Raw genomic sequence first — 20,085 nt, 5'->3', positions numbered from 1 at the left:
TGGCTGAAGTTTCATGCTAAATTAAATTGCCAATAATTGACATGCTTTCTTTATTTCCTATCATTCAGTTGATAAGTTTAAGTTTCAGAAACATGAAACGATTTCGCGCTTTGAAAACATGGTATACTTATCTTACAGAGAAAATCGAATGTGCTAAAAAGAATTAAGGAAATTGTAGAGTGGAAATATGAATATCACAATTATGCGAAGATTTCGTGCTGATATTCTTGCCTGATCCGTATATTTCAACAGCAACTAAGAATAGGATAGAAAAGAAGGTGATAGAGACATTGTTTTTATTGGAATCAACCCAATTAAATAAATAAGTTTAAACTAAACAAAAGTTCTGCTATATACACCTTTAACGACTAAGATTAAACAGAAGGTGTATAGCGTATACGACCTACAGCCCTATATGTAAGTACATGGAAAAGTCAATATTTTTATATTATTATTATTATTATTATTATTATTATTATTATTATTATTATTAGAGCTATATACAACATTTGGAAAAGATTCTTTTAAGTTCTTAAAGGAGCTTCAAGTAGATATCTCATATACGAAATATGTCCAAAATGACTAGAAATAGACTTGATTTCCTCGTGCACTGAACTACATCACATAGACTAGCTCCAATCTCCTTACTACCCCAATAATTGCATCACTCGCCCTGAATAGAGGGCGTAACCCTGGCAATGGGACCTAGCAAAAAATAACCGTGCACTGAACGTATTATATTGAAGAATTACTGTTCAACGTAAGTTGCTTCTAAACAAAAGTTTTACTTCTACCTTATTATACACTACTTAAATGAGATATATCATATACTGCAAGGCATAAAATGTATTGTTACGTGTGCTTCATTCCTTTTAAGGACTGGAAACCACTCCAACAATCTCTTGGCACACTAATAATAAAATAAGATATACATTTATGGTATTGATTGAAACAAATTCCGAATATATTAAACAGCATCCTCCCTGTCCTCTTGGAAATAACTCGAATACTATTGTATACACCACCATCAAGCTCATACTTGTGTATTTTTGTAAAACGTTTCAGTCAGCCTCTAACTCTCCCCTTTCTTCTCACTCTTTCGTCACTCACCGGAGATAAAAATATTTGAGTCAAACACTTTTAAATGGAGATATTCGTAAGCATTAACAACACCAGAGGGGTTGAGAAGGGCGAGTGCACCTTGCCCCTCATAGCTGTCCCACGGCTGGTTTCCCTGATATGTATTGTAATGTAGGTTAAAAGTATACAATATCCTTTTTTGTATTTAGACAAGTAACTAACACCCTCAAACTTCTTTGTTTTAGTGACCCCTCAGCCCTAAAAAAATGCAAATAAATAGCAAGCATGCGTCGTCACTGTTTGTAACTACAGTATTATGGAAGTATACTGCTTGTGATTGTGAAGTGGACTGCAACAACTTGAAAACAATGGGAGAAGGTAGAAGAGCCACAAAAATAAATGGGCTTATCTATGTTAAGAAATTGAAACTCTCTGCCGTATACTCAATATTACAGCATGCAATTGCTGCACTCATCTTCCAAAAACGTAAACTGTACTTTCTTGTTCAGTTTTATTTATATTAATATTTGAAACAAATTTGCGCTCGAGAGCATATATTTATCATTTGCACAAACACGTTAAAAGCATATTTGTGGTTAAAAATAAGTGGTTGAATAATCATGTAACATATAGGAGTAGTGTTGTCCACGAGACGAGAGATACACGATTTTCTTGATGACATATTAGGCGAGAGAAAGGTCTTCTAATAGACAAAGGTACATTTTTCGAGACAAAAACATTTTAAGGACACCACTTCGACTCAAGACTCTCCCAAATCGCTTCTCGTGGTCAGTACAATGTAGCAACAGCCACGCCTGGATTGATCTATGATAAAAAATGTAGAAGGCTCAAGTATTAATCTCTATATCGTTCTATACTTTCTCTATTTCAAATATAACATTCTGGTAATAATAATAATAATAATAATAATAATAATAATAATAATAATAATAATGATAATAATAATAATAATAATAATACACTACTTCCACATGAGCTCTTCCTTTTTAGCCATATGGGTAGCGTACACGCTTTTGGCACGAAACGTCCTGGTTCGATTTATGGTGAGAGCTCATGTGGTATGGATACCACAATAAGCTATGAACCCACGTTTGTTGCTACAATGAGATGCTAAACTTTAATCCAACCTTGGAAGTAAAAAGTGTTTCTACCATGTAATTTCAAAATTCATTTCCACACATTTCGAGATACTGACACTTTTTTATTTAACGTGAAGATTTTCATCATCACATTTGTTTCTTGAGTATAAGCGTCAATTTTTATTATACTTCCAAACTTTGCTAAGCGTAAGTGTCGGAAGACTTATAGAACGACTTTCTCCGTCTGACCGTCTGTCGACAGGAATCAGGTCAAGAACAGTAAGAGATATCGAGGTGCTTTTTCTCGAAATCGAATCAGTGTCTCCAGAATAGCTACTATCTCCTTCATTAACTCTCCATTCAACTGGTTCAAATTAATCATTCCATGTTTCAACGTTTATCACCATAGAACGAAAACGGGCAACATACAATAAATATCCCAAACCAGAAGTTGTTCCAAGTTACTATTGCTTCCGATTTCAATACTGATTTCCACAGAGAAAAAAAATGTTAGGAGATATCGAGATGCGGTTTTCTGAATCGATTTATTGTACAAAGAATAGGTCACACCTTCTTCATTAAAACTCTACTCAAATCGGAAGTGGTTCAAATCATCATTTCCGTTTTTAAAATTCAGTCATACAACAAAAGTGGTTATAGATAACGGTATGGTTATCACCATAGAACGAAAACGGGCAACATACAATAAATATCCCAAACCAGAAGTTGTTCCAAGTTACTATTGCTTCCGATTTCAATACTGATTTCCACAGAGAAAAAAATGTTAAGAGATATCGAGATGCGGTTTTCTGAATCGATTTATTGTACAAAGAATAGGTCACACCTTCTTCATTAAACCTCTACTCAAATCGGAAGTGGTTCAAATCATCATTTCCGGTTTTAAAATTCAGTCATACAACAAAAGTGGTAATAGATAACGGTATATGGTGATCTGCAATAGGTTCAGTGTCTCAGTAAAGCATATATTCGCAACCCGCAAGATTACCAAAACCGGAAGTGGTTCAAATTTACTACTATTTCTGGTTTGAGTACTGATTTTCATAGGACAAAAATTGTAAGAGATATGAAGATGCTCAATGTTGCAATTGATTCATCATCCTAAGAATAGGAGCTATTTCCTTCATTAACCATGTATTGAAACCGGAAGTGATTTAAATTAACCACTTCTAGTTTCAACATTGATCACCATAGAATAAAAATGGTGCTAGGTCTATGTAGCGGCAAACTGTTTTCTGCAAACGATTCAGGGCGTCAAGAGAACATATCTTCATAGCCCACAACAGACAACACTACCAAAGCCGGAATTTACTACTACTTCCCGTTCCAATACTGATTTCCGCAGAGGAAAAACGATAAGAGATATATATCTAGATGAGAGTTCTGCAACAGATTCAGCTCCCTGAGAGTATGTTTTATCTTCTCCAACAACCGGCTGCTCAATCCGAAAGTGGTTCAAATTAACGATTTCCAGTTTCAACCATTCCCCAAGTACAACGAGTAATAACTTTTTGATATGGATTCAGTGTACAAGGAATATATTCTATCTGTGATCGTATTAATTAATCTATTAGGACCAATACTTAAAGATGTACAACTTCAAGTTTGAGTGCTGAATTCCTAGATTTTGGAAGTCTACCGTACTTTCGCATTATGAAACGAAACTCACTTATTATCGTTTTCAGTGGGTGCTCATCTGCGGTTTTTGAAGAAAAGTTAGAACGTTTTTCATTCTAATTTTTTCAACAGATTCAATAGATTAGTGGTTATCAATCTAAGGTTCCCCTTTGAGATGCATGAAAGACTATCAAAGGAGGGACACTGGCCTTTGAAATCAAATGAACTGTGAAATTAGTTTCAAACTGCAAAGTCGTCATTTTTTTCATACCACCATTACCTATTTTTTTTATTGAACTTGGACTAAACATTAAAATTTTATTTCCCCATATTAAATTTGTAAGCAGCATTGGTCATTGACTTAAGTTTTAAAATTGTAACGTGTACTTAGATCAATTATACATCACTGCTAAAGCTCATTTTATATTACCTAATTATTTCATTGGTATAAAAATATAACATTCGATATCAATTTCAACGCAGAAATCCAATTTGTGCTAAGTACCCATTAAGAATCTCAAATGGGCGCTGAGTCCTGGAACATCCACGTATTGACGCCTATGGTCCCGAGTGGAGCATTTCGTGTCAATGCAAATATAAATTAAGAATTTTTCTTACACACAGTTTCGGATCGTGATAGAATTTATCCTTCTATAGCAATCACTTTCAACTGGATGCTCTGCGACGTCACAGTTTGTTGCTCGTGTTCCCAGCAAATCACACGTAGAAAGCAAGAAAGCAGCACACATACTGTTGATAAAATACAGTCAAACAAGACGAAGTTGATAGTTTTGCAGATGCACTGTTCGTGTATTCGTGATTAATCGAATACTGCCAGCTTTTTTTCTATTCAATTTCATTCACATCATTCCCTCCGTTTCGTTTCCCAACCTATTCTAAGGGGGACATGGTGGCCCAGTAATAGAGCGTTTCCTTCTGGTGCGAGGGGCCCTTGGTTCGATCCCCGGCCAAGTAAGATTTTGATGAACAACATCATGTCTGTGGGTTTTCTCGGGGAACTCCCGTTTTCTTCGAAATCTCATTTCACCAATTCTTCCATCATCATTCACTTGCCTTAGTCATTGTCTCCCTTAGCCTAACGGGCATTATCATGAGACGTTAAACTGAAAGATTTCATTTCATTTTTTTAAAACTTGCTCTCATTCTCTCTCTCTCTTCTGGCTCTGATAGTAAAAGCTTGCTCCTATTGTATATAGACGATTAGGAAATGATTACTCTGTAGGTATAACAGTAATATGATTTTCACGAGATTATTAAATATTTTAAAAGGATTTTGCTTAATGTATTTATATAATTTGAGTGTAATGGATATACAAACTCTAATATAGATCTGACTGCTGTAACGATTCCTAAAATTCTTACCAGATACATTTTCCCCGAGAGATTTCTTTCTACCTTTCTTTTTTTATTTTAATTGCTCGAAGTGCCAGAAGTGAAATTATATTTTCGGTTAAAAAATAATGTTAATGTATGTTCCTGACTTTACTTGTACTAACAAATAAAAAGAAAAAGTATAAGCTTTCTTTGGTGAAAATGTGAAGAAATTCGGTTGGGTATTAAGGAAGTTACGACAAAAAAGAATGTATATACAAGAAAATGCATGCTTATAAGGTTAACTCCTCGTTGTACCGCCCACGAGATGATGTTTTTAAACTCTACTCTCAGTTCTTTTGTTTACTAATACACGCACATCATCACAGCACTAAACCACTTTCTCTGTCATTGTGTATTGAACTGTCAATCAACCATTCAACCGAGATATGACTGGTACGCGGTAGTTTGGCCAGTTCGTAAAGAAACTAATACTCCCCCTCTTCTCCGTATGGCGACAAATACTCCCCTCCACTCTGCTACTCCGACGAAAAGATTACAACGGGAAGCGTGTGGTTTGTCTATTGTCTCTTTATGTCGAAATGTTATCCATAATGCCGGTAGCCATGACAAACTTCAATGTTCCAACTACAATATTTAAGAAATGTTTAAGCGGAAACAACCTTCATATGGTAGTGGTACAATTTGCTTTGGTTAAGTTCTTAAATATGAAACTTAGTGAGTTGTAATACTATGAAATAACTAGAAAAAGTGCACAGAAGACCTCATGACCAAAAAAAATAATTGCGTATTAATTCTTTATTTTTCGTTTATTTACTATGTTACTTTGTAATAACATTTCTATGAACGATTAGCGTAAATTTATAAAATTTTACTTAAATTCGATCAAAAACATATCAATTATTAAACATTTTTCGAAAATTATTTGGAAATGAGTTCCGAAATAAACCTTCCAAAACGATAGATATGGTATAGATATAACATTTTTAAATTATAAATTAACGGAATTCTCTATGGTAATACATCTTGTAATATATTATTATTCTGAACCGGAATTGAACCAAAACAAAAACTTCTCGAAATTTTTCTTTTTCGATTTTTTGACTTCACAGAGAGAAGCTTTAGTGGGTTTTACTGATTCAAAGAGACTTTATTGCTCAGAAAACGCAAAATTCTTTATTTGTAAATCGATAATATAGTAGATAAACTGTTTTATAATTATTTTAATGTAAAATGGTTGAATCAAATCTCACTCCCTTCGAAATAAGAGCCATTTTACAGAAAATACATAAACTCTGTACATATTTCATGAAGTAACATGTTCTAACAAAGAGCGTATATGAAAAGTATTATATTGTTTTATTAATTTTTACTTTCAATCATAAGTAGAATCTTACGATAGATTCAAAATTACAGCTAAATGTCGAATATCTGAAAGGAAAAGCAATATCTATTATTTGGACCGAAATAAACCTCGAGCAGCTATAGATAGATAGATAGATAGATAGACATATGTGTGTGTGTGTTTCTACATAATTCTGATGTCTAGAGCAAACCCAACTTTATTCCATACTGACATGAAAAGAGTACTGTCAGGATACATATTAACAATGCTACAAAATGATTGATATTAGTATCGAATCCATAATTTCGTGGTCTCTTATGTAAATAGTTGTGCTTCCGATTCAGCTTAAGTCCAATTATGTTCCATTAGAATCCCAGGTGGTGACGTAGTGATATAAAAATACCGAAATCAAACGACATTAGAGTCGTACCGTAAGTTTTCAGTGCCGCATCTTCCATTAGTCCAACTAGGCCCGTGTCTACAAGACAACATGTTTGAAAAGCGCAAAGTATAAAAATTACATATTTTTTCATATAAAACAGTTAACAAATCAAGAACAAATTTATTATTTCATGAACAGTAAATTTTACTAATCCAATATGTTAATGATAGCTTAAAAATCAAAAAATAATTATGAACATAATTTTCAATTTTTAGTTTTTGCTACATAGTTGTAGATGTAGCATCTTCTGGCAATATCCAGCTCCTAGGAGGAATGAAAGGATCTGACATAAAAAATATTTAAAAAAGGACATTTGTGACGAATCCATAGTTTAGGATGTCGCTTACATAAAGTGTGGCAGTCCGGATGTCATATAAGTTAAGTTCCTATTAGCACCCAGAAGGGCTGTTTTAAATTGTGACATGTAAAAGAATGAAAATGACCAATGTTAGTGTGGGATCCACACATTTGAGGGTCCGTAAGTTCATTGGGAGCAGTTCTGATGACCCTTAAGTAGCCCTACACGTTGAGCTTGCGGTAGGGTTAAGATCGTCTAGCACATATATTATTGAGAGTCGAATGGAGTAACATATACAATGATTTCAAACGACTGATATTAGTATATAGTCCATAGTTTCGTTATAACGGAGATAAATAACTTTACAGTTGCAGCATCGAAGACGTTCATACTGCTCTAACATTTAATGTTTCTGCATAAATATTTGTTCCAGCGTAACTCCAAAATGTCTGGGTCAATCTTTTCCAAACGTCGTGACATATTACATTCAATCTAAGAGGGAAATAGTGTGTTAGTATGATACCCAAAATTATGAAAGTTGGGAGGTGTGACATCTAAAAATGATGTAAAACGACTGGTCTCAGTGTATTATCCATAATTGTCGCGGTCGTTGAGATGGGTTGTTATGCAGCTAATGTCATTTACATTAAAATTCGTTATAATCTTCACGGCATGAGGGCCAGGGAGAGTTAAAAATACATTTTCAAATATTACTGAAATATTTGTCCAATTCATAGTTTACGGAGTCGCGAAAACGTTGCTAATAACTTTGGATGATAATTTGTAGCCACTTTAAGTTGGAATTCTTAACCATATTAATATCTCACCGTGAGAAGAAATGACTATTTCGACTAGTACATGTAACAAGGCAACCTTCCCAATCGATAGAAAATTGTGTGGATGTACGTTTCTTCTTTTGAATGAAATAAGAAAAGTTAAAATCAGAAATGGAGTAAATCAATGGATCGGTTGGTTAGTGGGTAAAATGGGTCAAGATTTGAGGGTGGGCCAGTGGATTGTGGGTCAAAAGAACGTGAGCTCGAGGTGGGTGCGAATATTCAACCTTAAGTTTACTAGCCGCATATTGCTATGACTTCGTCACGTTGTTAACGAAATGATCATACGTCAGTTTCTGGAACACCCAGAGTTTTCTCGTATGCAAGGTCTCTTTGACCTCTACCACATTCAAGAGGGACACTAATGCTTACGTATCCATGACAACTAAAATTATAAAGGTTTCTGCATCGAGAATAGAACCGAGGACCACATACACTAAAGGCGGACTTGCTAGTCAATGGACCAGCGGGGAGAGCAATTACGGAAACGACGTGAAAAACATCGCTCTTAAAAGCATAAATTGCGAAGCTCTTCATTTAGCCAATCAAACAAACCCCTCTGTCCAGATCTAAGATGTGGTATTCTGAACCGTTGGTTCCTAGCGTGTTGTCCAATGAACATCATATTTTAATCTCAATAATGTATTTTTTCATTATATACTGTATAGTCAAAGAAATAAAATCACTGATTACATATGAATCAGAAAATGCTTCAAAGTAACTGAAAATATCAAATCTATTAAAGCTACTGTAAGTAACTTTGGAAATGATTGCCTCCATTGAGAGACCTCCCATTCTCCTCATTCCAACATCTTTTTCTTTTTAGGGAAGAGGAGATCTTGCTTATCACATTCAGTATTCATTGAAATTGAAATTTGTGACAGCAACACTTAAAAAAATTTCAGCCTCACCGGTATTCGAACCCGGTATACCGAACAGAAGTGAAATGTGCTAACCACTCACTTACCGCGCCACTTAACCTTGCACCAAAACTAATAACTAATTAAAATTCTTTTCATGGAAAAATATAGACAAGATATTCAAATATAACAAAAACAAACATATATAAACCAAATATAAATAAGAAAGTATAAGCAAGTTGTGTCAGTGTCTTAATGATTTACTCGAAATTTCCTCGTTTTTTAACTCAAAAAAACAAGTTATATAGACGTTGCTCAATGAAGAAAGTATCACGAAATATTCGTCAAGTTGAGCCTACGTCATCGGCAGAGCCGTAACTTATGAACATGAACGAACATGAACGAAACGAACATGAAATAAAAAATGAAGGATGGAATAGGGTAGCTACATTATATAAACAAAAGAGCACACAAAAGTTAAAAAGAAAAAAATAGCCTTGGACCCATTTCAGTAATATTTATTCGTATGGCTTTGAGATTTATCAATATTGTCCAATTAATAATTATGCAATTTATGGAATGGGCCCCGAGAGTAAATAACGGAATCGAGGACCTTGCCGTGCGGAAGGGCCCACCGGCTCCGGTAAGCCATTAAGTATTAAGAATTTGTTGGAGAGAGTGGGCCTAATAATTAGAAATCAACTTTTTCTAGGGTGCTAAATAAGCTCATTAATGCTTGCCACTCCAGAAAAGAGTTGAGTTGATTTTGAGTTTAATGTCCCGTTCGGCAGCGAGGCAATACGAGACGTGGTCCTATTGATTAACGTGTTATCCGAACCAAATGAGCTCCAGCAGGGAATTGAACTCGGGTCTCCCACGCCAAAGGCCCCCCAGAACTTAATCTAAGTTACGACGCTGGTCATCAGTTGCAGGGATAGTCATAACATACATTACATTTCGTCTTTACCACAATGTTTAATTTCCAAAATACAGTTCTTTGTTTATGTTCCATAACTACTATATTATTTTCTTATATTCATATGAGGAGTTTGTCGCAAATTGAACCGGTGGCACTGACTGAGTGATCCCGGGCATTCGGCTTCTGATCACGGGGAACAATCTACTAGGAGTTCGAATTCCTTTGAAGAGCAATGTCGGAAATTTAATTGTCCTCAGTGTTTCTGTGTTCGTGTTCCTGTACTTTTTGGAATATGTCGAAAGCATATGAGGTGTCAGTGGTGAACAATACTCCGGTTGGGGTGATTTGTTTTAAAAAAATGTGAAAGCAGGAAACTCTCATTGCAGCTACTTGGGTTGAAATTCCGTCGTGGTAGTTAGTATTTTTCTGAATTCGAAGATAATGATTATAAATTGGTATTGTAATTATGTTATTCCTTTATTATTATTATTATTATTATTATTATTATTATTATTATTATTATTATTGTTACTACCGCAATGGAAAGAAATAGTAACATAGTCGATGGTATACATAGGAACAGAAAAGATATAGAGTGTGTCAGATGTTTCTTAAGCTTACAGATCAACGCAATAATATTATTACGTTTACGGATTTACAGACAGAATTATCATTTTATGACAAGAAAAGGAATATAAATATTTGATAACTGATAACAGCAATGTATTTTGTTTCGCCCTTCTTCTAGGTAGAAAGGTGATGTGACATCTTAAATAGAATCATTCTCGTGACCAGCGATCCCTATTGTAAGTTCGATCACTATTAGAAATTTGTGCACAGTTTCGAACGGTACTTATTTTGGGCTCTACTACAACAGTGAATACGTGTTTAGCCCTTATGTGTTCATCAATGGTTGTCCAAACACGTTGCTTGCCAGACAGTTACGAAGGTTGATACAGATGATGTAATTTTGTGTTATTGGCGTTTCACCTGTAAAGGAAGTTGTCTCAAATCTTAGACCCAGAAAAATGGAATATCTTTCATGTTACTACACATCAGAAATATCAGTTTTGTAGATTGTAAAATTTACTGAATTGCCACACCCGGAATCGTCCCCAACGTTACGAAACTAACGCTTAAGCTACTACTCTAAGACATCACTGTTCTGGGGGAAGGAAAAATGGAGCTGTAGTGAATTCAGCAATTACACACTTTTACGATTCCGGTGTAATAATGCTGAAACTTTCTGATTTCAATCATGGTAAAATAGTAAAGTATTATGCAGAAAGTATAGTCCAGAGAAGTCAATTTTAAATTTGCAAATCATATGTGCCTAGGCGCTCCCATATGCTCTCGCATCGGGCCCTGTTTTTTCACGGTACGGCATTGGACAGATACTTATATTGATTGGAGTCCTGTGTTTCAGGGCACTTTAATATCTTTTCAAGGTAATTAATTTACCGAACCTTCATCAGTAATTCGTTTCCTGTTTTTACGCGTTTTACTCACATTTACAGTTTTTCCACTAATTCTTTGAGAAGATTTAAAAAAAAACACAGAAACATGGAGGACAGTAAAAATCATAAACACTATTCGCGCGTTCTTCCGTTGCCTGTGGCAAAACAACAGAATACGGTGATCATGCAATTTTTGGTCTTTCATTTTCTATGTGGTGCAAAATTCAGAGTTGGTGTGGGTCGTTGGGAGTGGGACAACAGCATGTGACACACTGCGAGCCATGATCCACCGTGTCCCACTGCGACACACAACCCACCGTCACCCACCACTAGAGATGCAAAAAGCCGGCTTTTCTGAATCGATGTTTCTTTGGAAATAAAATGCCGGCTTTTGGAAAAAACGAGAATTTTGAAAATTTTGGCTTTTTTTCATTTCCATGGTTTAAATAGCTTTCTTATAGTATAATTTAGAGCTAAGTAAGATTCCATTACCTGAATGCCATATTTTGCTCTAGAATTCAGCATCATGATTTATGAATTAAAGTAAAAATAAAATACGTCGTATTTGAGGGCAATTTAAAAGCTATTTAACTTGATTAAAACTTCTGAATTATCGACATTTTTTCCTCTCTAGAGAATTTCTTTTTAGTCATCCGTGTTTCACTTCTTAGAGCTTAGTGCTCAAGCTTCTAGCACATAATTAATCTTATGGTTCTTGATATATCAGTCAGAACGAACGTTTGTCAATATATTCGTAAAAGCATACATCCACAATTCCGTTACACTGTAGCTGTGCAATGATTTTATAATCTTCCTAAAACAATATTGAATACCATTTAATAGAAATAATCAGTATCGGATTTAGAAAAATATTTCGGAGGTTTTTTCTTAATAATGTGTGTTGTTTTTTCTAAAAATTCCTAACATTTATTTAAGAGTTGGATACGTTTATGAGTATAGACATAACAAATATTTCGTATCGTTTGTATATTCAGGTATAATCTTCCAGATACAACCTTTAAGACCATTTTATACTGATAATCAGTGGCGGTTTTAGAAAGGAATTTTGGGAGAGTTTTTTCTTATTAATGCTTAGTTTTTCTAAAAATTCCTAATTTTTTATTTGAGGACAGCTTGTAGTTTATGAATAAAGGCAAAACTAATGTTTAGTTAGTTTTTTAAATTCCGTAATTTCGGGGTAGAGACTTCAATCCGAAAGATATCCCCACCCTAACCCTTTTCACAAATCCACCACTGCTGGTAATTAGTAAGAACAAAGATTTAAGAACGATTAGGGAGGAAGTCGGCCAGTACTCACAATACGCGCACTATCTCTACATTCACAGATGGAATTAAGAAAAACTTTTGTGAAAATGGGCCAATGCGGGGTGGAATCCCATGCTTCACGATAGAAGCGCCAAAGCTAACCACTCACCCATTTTTGTTGTACAGTTATGCTTAACTTAAATGTATTCTCTCTCTCTCTCTTTCTCTCTAGGAAAAAAGCTGCCCATTGACTTCTGTCCTTATCCAGTTTCGGGTACAAAACCTCGCCTGGCCAAAACCTCGCAGACCAAAACCTCGCCTACCCAAAACTGAGGGCGAAAATCTCGCCGGCCAAAACCTCGCGTCCCAAAATCTCGTCATCCCAAAATCTCGCCTGGCCAAAACCTCGCGGTCCTGATCTCGGGACACAGAATCTCGCCTGGTCTAAACTACGCAGGACGTAATCTCGCGTGGAGGAAATGTCCGTATAAAACGCCGTCGCGACGATTTCTTCGATGTTGAGTGCCCTATTGCTGCTTGTATATGTTTTGCAATAACACATAATTGCATTTAAAATAATGAGAAGAAAAATTCTAACGCGTGCTTTGAAAATATATCCTATATAAAAATGAAAATGACTATTTTTTTGGACATCATATCTCTTGAGCCACTCGATCGATCTCGATGAAATTTTCAATATAGATGAGGTTTGTGGCTGGGATTTATTTTAAAATTTCATTTGGCGGCACAATGAAAATGACTGTGATATATTTAAATATAAATAAAACTTAATAACTCTTGAACCACGAGACCAATCTCGATCTTGGATGTCTTTTATCATTCCACTTTGACGGGTACAGGGAGGGGAAGGTGGAGACATATAGAAATACATAAAAATGAAAGTGGTTGCGTTTGTGACTTAATAACTCTCGAACTACTGGATTAGTCCCTATCAAATTTGCAACATATATGGGGTTTGAAACTGGGATGGATTTTGCTTAATTTTGACGCTGATCTTAGGAAATTCTAACAAAATCTAATAATATTTATGAAAGTATGAAATAATATCTGAATTTTTACATCCGAAGTTTCGTCCGCGAGATTTTGTCCGTATTCCCTTTATCCAATTAAATCCAGTTTCTACTCTGCATTCCTATTTCTGCTAGATTCATCGTAATTTGTCCTCCCATCTGGGCCTAGGTTTTCATAATGGATGTTTCCCGATTGGTTTTCCAGTTAATACTTTGAAAGCGTTCCTAATTTCTTCCATTCTGGCTTCATGACCTGCCCACCTTAGCCTCCTAGACTTGATGACTCTAACGATGTTTGGTAAACCGTATAAATATTGTATTTGTTCTTTATGAAGATTCCGTCATTCCTCATTCCCGTTCCTCTTGGGTCGAAATATTCGTTCCAGAATTTTATTCTCAAACAATTTCAGTCTGCCTTTTTCCCTCAGCCTAAGCGACCATGTTTCACCATATTCCAATTTCTTTTCGGGTATTTGTCGAATGGTAAATATCTGGTCGATTTCGCCTAAATCCACACTGACAATCTCCAAAATTTCATCTACGTATGGGGTCAATCATATTAATAGAATGTTAAGAGAAATGCCTCGATAATTATTACAGTCAATTTTTCGTCTTTCTTGTGAACTGGAGCAGAGACTGGTTCTTCCACTTTTTTAAAATATATTCCATAGTTTTTTTTTGTAAAAATAAAATAAAAAATATAAATAAATAAGTAAAAGTTTCGTAACGATATGTTGAATTTTCTTGTTAAAAATTTAAATACCTTCAGGACTGGGTAAACCGTGATGATGGTTATATATTCTACAGCTTAGGAATCCATAAGCTCAGATGAACCGTTTATTACGTATATGATCCATGAACCGAAAATTCGATACTTTCCCGATCCTGAACAAGCTTAACACTAGAAGCACGGATATTTTGAACCCCCTAGAAGCACGAAGCAGTCAAATTGACTGCTTTCTGTTTTTGACTAAAATAGAAAAGAATGGTGACACAAGATGACTATTTTATTGACATTCTCAATGAGACACATCTAGAAGTAAGCCTAGAAAGCATATGATTTATTTTATTGTTTTTATTTATAAGCACTAAGGGCGTTAATATGTAATATTAAAAATATTTATTAATGTAATAAATTTAATATCAGTATTTCTAAAATAATAAAAGAAACAAGAGATTACTGTCACTTTTAGGTTTTAAATTTGATTGTAAAATAATATTTACTATGATATCCTTCTAAAATATCTTCTTAGAAGACTATCACAAAGTCACCCACACTTGGAGCAGATAATTCGCTTTCGGATCTCTACAGTACACACTGTCCACAAACATACTTTCGACATTTGTAGCATAGTATGTCATCTGTTTTCTTTTCTTTTTTACACAATGGTTCTTGACATTTTTTCGCTTGTGTGTGGACGCGCAGTGACATTAACAATCAAATCTTCGAAAAAACGTAAGAGATATTGTCACCAACTGATTTTCTTTATAGTAGCTTCTCTGTACATCTTCCAGGAATCAATACGCACAACTCACTTTGTGTTTCTTCACCATTTGATCCACGATGTCTACACTAAACTTCATATGATTATAATACGTTATAGTTTCGTTTCTTTTTTCTTATATTGTCCTGAAAATTGACACTGACTCACGCATGGAACTCAACACACAGATACTTTTGTTGATTTTACATTTGTAGACAGCTAATTCATTACTACTCTGATCGCGGTAAACATCACAGTGATACAGGTCTTTCAGCTAGTTTCCTTGTTGTGAAGAAGTTATTACATTTGTCACATTTATTCCTTTTCCAGTAAAAGGATTTATCAAACTGGACACTAGAATTTCACCTAACTGTGTCCCAGCATGAAGTTACAAATAATTGCCTAGATATGAAAAGCCATTGAGGATAGAGTAATTGTACGTCAGCTAGTAACCAGATTTTGATGCCAAATTTATCGGGATAATTTGATATATATTGCAGAAATCGAACTCTCATTTTTGTAGGATAAATTTGCTCGTCAAGTTCACGTTGTCATGTGGTTTGTAACATTTTATGCTGTTCTCAATAAAATCATCCCACAGTTCCGACTCGAGTGCGAATTTGTTCCCTTGACGTGATGCAGATCTTGAGCCTTTTCATCAAGTATCAAGTACCGTTTTATTTCACAGAATCTATCCCTACTCATTATTTTCCTATAAATTATGGCTCTGTTGATCTTTCCCACAAAACCCCACAGGGAAATGCCGAAACACCTCCATAAATAATAAAGCCGAAATAAGACTGTAGTTTTGAAAGAGTTAAAAGTCCATATTGCTGACTGTAGTTGCCTATAGGCTTCAGAATGGCGCACTTTAGGATATGCCTCATCATAGATTTATCAAATAGTAAACTAAAAGCACTACTACATTTTTCCTCAGACACTTGCCACTTGGCAAAATTTGTCGGTCCTGGAACTTCGCGAACAATTCTGCTTAGATGTACGTCCAACGTTACCTTGTCACAAATCCATTTTTTTTCTAAAATGTTCCATCTGGAGCAATAAAACTGTCACCACTACTGGCGTTGTTATCTCCATCGCTGTGTTTCTCTCCTTCATCACTTGAATATAAAATGTTCTCTTCAGGTTCAAAATCACTCCAGTTTCCATACCCTTCACTCGAATCCTCAGATTTATCTTCTAAGACATGATGTAAAATTCGAAGTATTTCTTGAGTGCTCATCGTAAAATGTCAATGTACATGGTTCAGGTCAAACAACTCCAAGTGCACAGTAACATGTAGATATTGGCCTCATGTATCTGAACTAATTTGTTTAACGACCATAAAACACTGAGAAATATCTCATAACACACAAAAAAATGAAGTTATAGTTGGAACTATGTATAGCAATATGCCTAATAAAACAACAAGTTATCTTAATTTTTCTCTCTTAAATTACAATGAATAAAGGTTTCAATTTTTCTTTTGTCTAAAAATAAGAAATATTTAATACTGCCATATATAACTTACAAACAGAAACACTAATTTCCTATACTCTTTATAAGGCAGTCAAAATGACTGCTTCGTGCTTCTAGGTATAACTGACAATAGCGCCCCTGTAAAAAGAAGCATAAACTTATTATTAATGCTATCAAAAAGTGGGCACAAAAATATTAAAAGTCAATGAATTTCAGGGCCTTAGCGAAAACATTACAGAAGTGATACGAAATTATGTTTCTTGAAGCAGTCAAAATGATTGCTTCGTGCTTCTAGTGTTAAGGAACAGTCAGTGCATTACACAATTTGGAACTTTACCGATTTCGCAGATCCGAAGCACCTGATAGGTGGTAACAGATTATTACGTATGTGATCAATCAGTGAAAAATTGGTTCGGAATATTCATACAATGTATATGAAAATAAAAATTTAACTGACAAATTTCAAAAATATACAGAACCACCCGAAACGAAGCTCTTGATGTGCAGATTTCTTTCATGTTTTTCTTTATTTTCCCAAAAAAAAAAGGGTTGTGATATTTTGAAGTAAAAATGCTACATAAAATTTTGTTAGTTGTTTGTGTATCATTTTAAGTACTTATTGTTTATAAGAGTATTGTATATATATTGTGTATCATTTTTAAGTACTTATTGTATAAATATTATTACATATATTGGTTAATCGTTTGGAATTCATAATGTAAATATGTTAAGAATTTAAAAAATATCTTTTTGTAATTCATGGTTTATTTTCGAGGTTTCATATTATTATTTGCATCAACCACTAACTAAACCAGTTTTTTGTTGCAGAGAAGCGAAACAAAGTCTGCTTTATCAGTTTAAAGCAAACTTTTCAAAAAAGCCCAAAATTTCCCAAGCAAAAAAGCGAAGCAGAAAAAACCGAGTTTTTTTTCAAAAAAGCCGTTTTCCCGAGCTCCCGTTAAAATGCCTTGCATCTTTACCGACCACTCACCACGACGCACTTTGACCCACCGACCCTCCCTGCTCACTCCATTGTAGACAGCATCTTCTGACGCGACAAAACGCCAATGAACCACAAAATATATTAAATCACCTTTACGTGTGATTTGGTTACCTTATGGTGAGTCTAAAAACACTAAAATAGTACCAGAAAAGTACAACGAAGGAGGCTCGAAACACCAATCTTATGATTACTGGGCGGGTGTTTTTCCGACTTCGCCACGCAGGCGATGAAGGAGATGTCGCTTGTAAAGGGATAAATCGTTGAGATCGTTTTAATTTAGTCAATCAGAATGTTCTTTTAACCGTATATATGAGACAATAACTGTTTTTGATGAGATAGAATGCGTTCGCCATGTATTTGTATAACAAAATGATCCGTGTCTATTTACTTTATTTCATAGATCTCCCATACTTTCCAATGATCGACGACAGTTGCCATCTAAATTCATAGAATTAATGCATTTAAGATTTTTTACATCATGATGTTGAGGAAAAGGATATTCTTGACCGCCGGAGCTCGCTTTAGGAGCAAAAATAATATATAATAATAACCGCATGCAAATGACTGGTGATAGTTCGTGTTGGTGCAAAACGATCCTATATAGATAGGCTACAAATTATATACGATGTGAAATATCATAATTTACACAATTTCCCCCACGAAGTTCATTATATAAACAAATCCGATTCACAAGACATGAGAAAATCTAAAATATGATTTTCATATACCAAAAGAGGCTTGAAGGGGTGAACCTTGAATTTTAATCTAAAGTGCAAAATGATATTCTAATTTAAGAGTGCGAAGAAGTTTTTTGTTTCGTTCGTCAGTTATCTTTAATAGCTGCACGTTCACGGTTATCAATAGAACACAATCGCAAATCCTAGTGGCGTAGCTAGGATAGATTTATCAAAAAAGAATAAGTGTACTTAAACAATTCTTACCTGACAAACCTCTTCGGCCATGCCCTGAAATTATGAGAATTGTACGTTTAGTACCACTTTGTCTTAAATGAAATTATCAAATACATAATTTCTCAATATATCGATAACAAAATGAGTACTGTAACAAGATGAGGTACGAGGTTCTTTCTAAAAAATGATGATTGTATACATATAATTGTATTATTAAGTATCGTGAAGGGAGTACCTATATTTTGGGCATATAATAACATTAAAGCACAATCTGATAAATCACAATCATATCTGCAACACAGAACATGGTAGCAACATTTTCCAAACAATAAAATGTTATCATTATGAATTAAACATACTAGAATCCTGTAATAAATGTCATTCTTGAGACTATAAATGCCAAAGTATGATACTATCACAATCACCCTTAACTGTATATTTTTTCATGTGAGTCAAAAAAGTAAATACGAAGAAGCACTGTCAAAGCTTTTGGGCATACGCTGCATTCTACTGCAGTAGTGTTGCCAATGAGATTAATGTATTGCAATCGATATATCAACTACAAAATGACTTTATGAATATTTCCTTCTTTACATTACAAATTTAGTTATAACATTAATGGCACTATGCCCGTACGCCGTACGTTGTTCGTATTTTAGCCCACAGGCGAGGCCTTAGGTTTTATGTTATGCCTGTGGAGGTTTTTCTGGTGTTTTAGCCCCTATCTTAGTTCTCTCGACCAATGAAAATGTCTGTAACTAGTCTTTGAAAGGATGGATCTTTACCTTCTCGAAAGTATAAAAAGGTTTACAAAAATGGTATTTTATGACTGAAACCATACAAGTATCATCTTATTGCCAAAAAATTGCCAATGTACTGTTGATAATTATATCATAATATTTGGCACATATAATACATATCATTCTCTTCTCACTACTATAAAAATGTCCTAATTAGAAATAGTCTTTTTGACTGTAACCTACTTGTGCCATACAGAACGTGGTTTAAATTTTCCTTGACGATGCAGTAATTCCATTTTATAAGCAGCATAAAGATTTGTTTCCATTTCCACGGGTTTGAACATATCTGCTCCAAACAAAGTAGAAAAATAATCTAACGGAGTACATGAAGGATCAAGACCAGCGATAAACACTACAGTTTCTTGCAAACTGGAAAATACGGTTGGACCTCACGAGTGGACCACGTTCTCTCACTTTCTTGTACATTCCTATGTGATGAACCTGCACATGGATCATCCAGCAACAAGGATTAACATCACCCAACCCAGAACTAGTTTTGCTTTCTCCGCCACTCCATCCTAACAGAAAGTCTTGATCTTCATCTCCTTCTAAATCAATGTGACTTACGTCAAATGCTGATAGTTCACCAAGCACACCTACAATATTCTCAGCATCCACATAATCATGGATGTGTGTGGAAGCCATTTTATCAAAGTGCAAACGTCGAGCTCAATTAGAAAGAAGGAACACTGGATAGTACTAGTGGTGACATATGTTGACTGTATGGCTAATGAAATACTTCTCTTCAATGTAGTAGTGACGAATGTCGAGTACGTCCGTTATAATGCA

At 34.8% G+C, this 20,085-nt stretch overlaps 1 long non-coding RNA gene across 1 annotated transcript in view; it reads right to left on the bottom strand.

Moving 5' to 3' along the window:
* LOC145682736 (uncharacterized) overlaps nucleotides 1–20,085 on the bottom strand; it is a 444,150-nt gene that overhangs the window by 198,428 nt on the left and 225,637 nt on the right. Inside the window, exon 5 of the long non-coding RNA XR_014130951.1 lies at nucleotides 18,527–18,550. This is a non-coding gene — a long non-coding RNA (uncharacterized LOC145682736). The remainder of the gene's footprint in view (nucleotides 1–18,526; nucleotides 18,551–20,085) is intronic.

Source organism: Thermobia domestica, chromosome 4 (genome assembly GCF_964235325.1).
Source record: "Thermobia domestica chromosome 4, izTheDome1.hap1.1, whole genome shotgun sequence".
Taxonomy (NCBI): Eukaryota; Metazoa; Arthropoda; class Insecta; order Zygentoma; family Lepismatidae; genus Thermobia; species Thermobia domestica.
The sequence above is the reverse complement of the archived record's forward strand: the minus strand, read 5'-3'. Positions and strand labels throughout refer to the sequence as shown.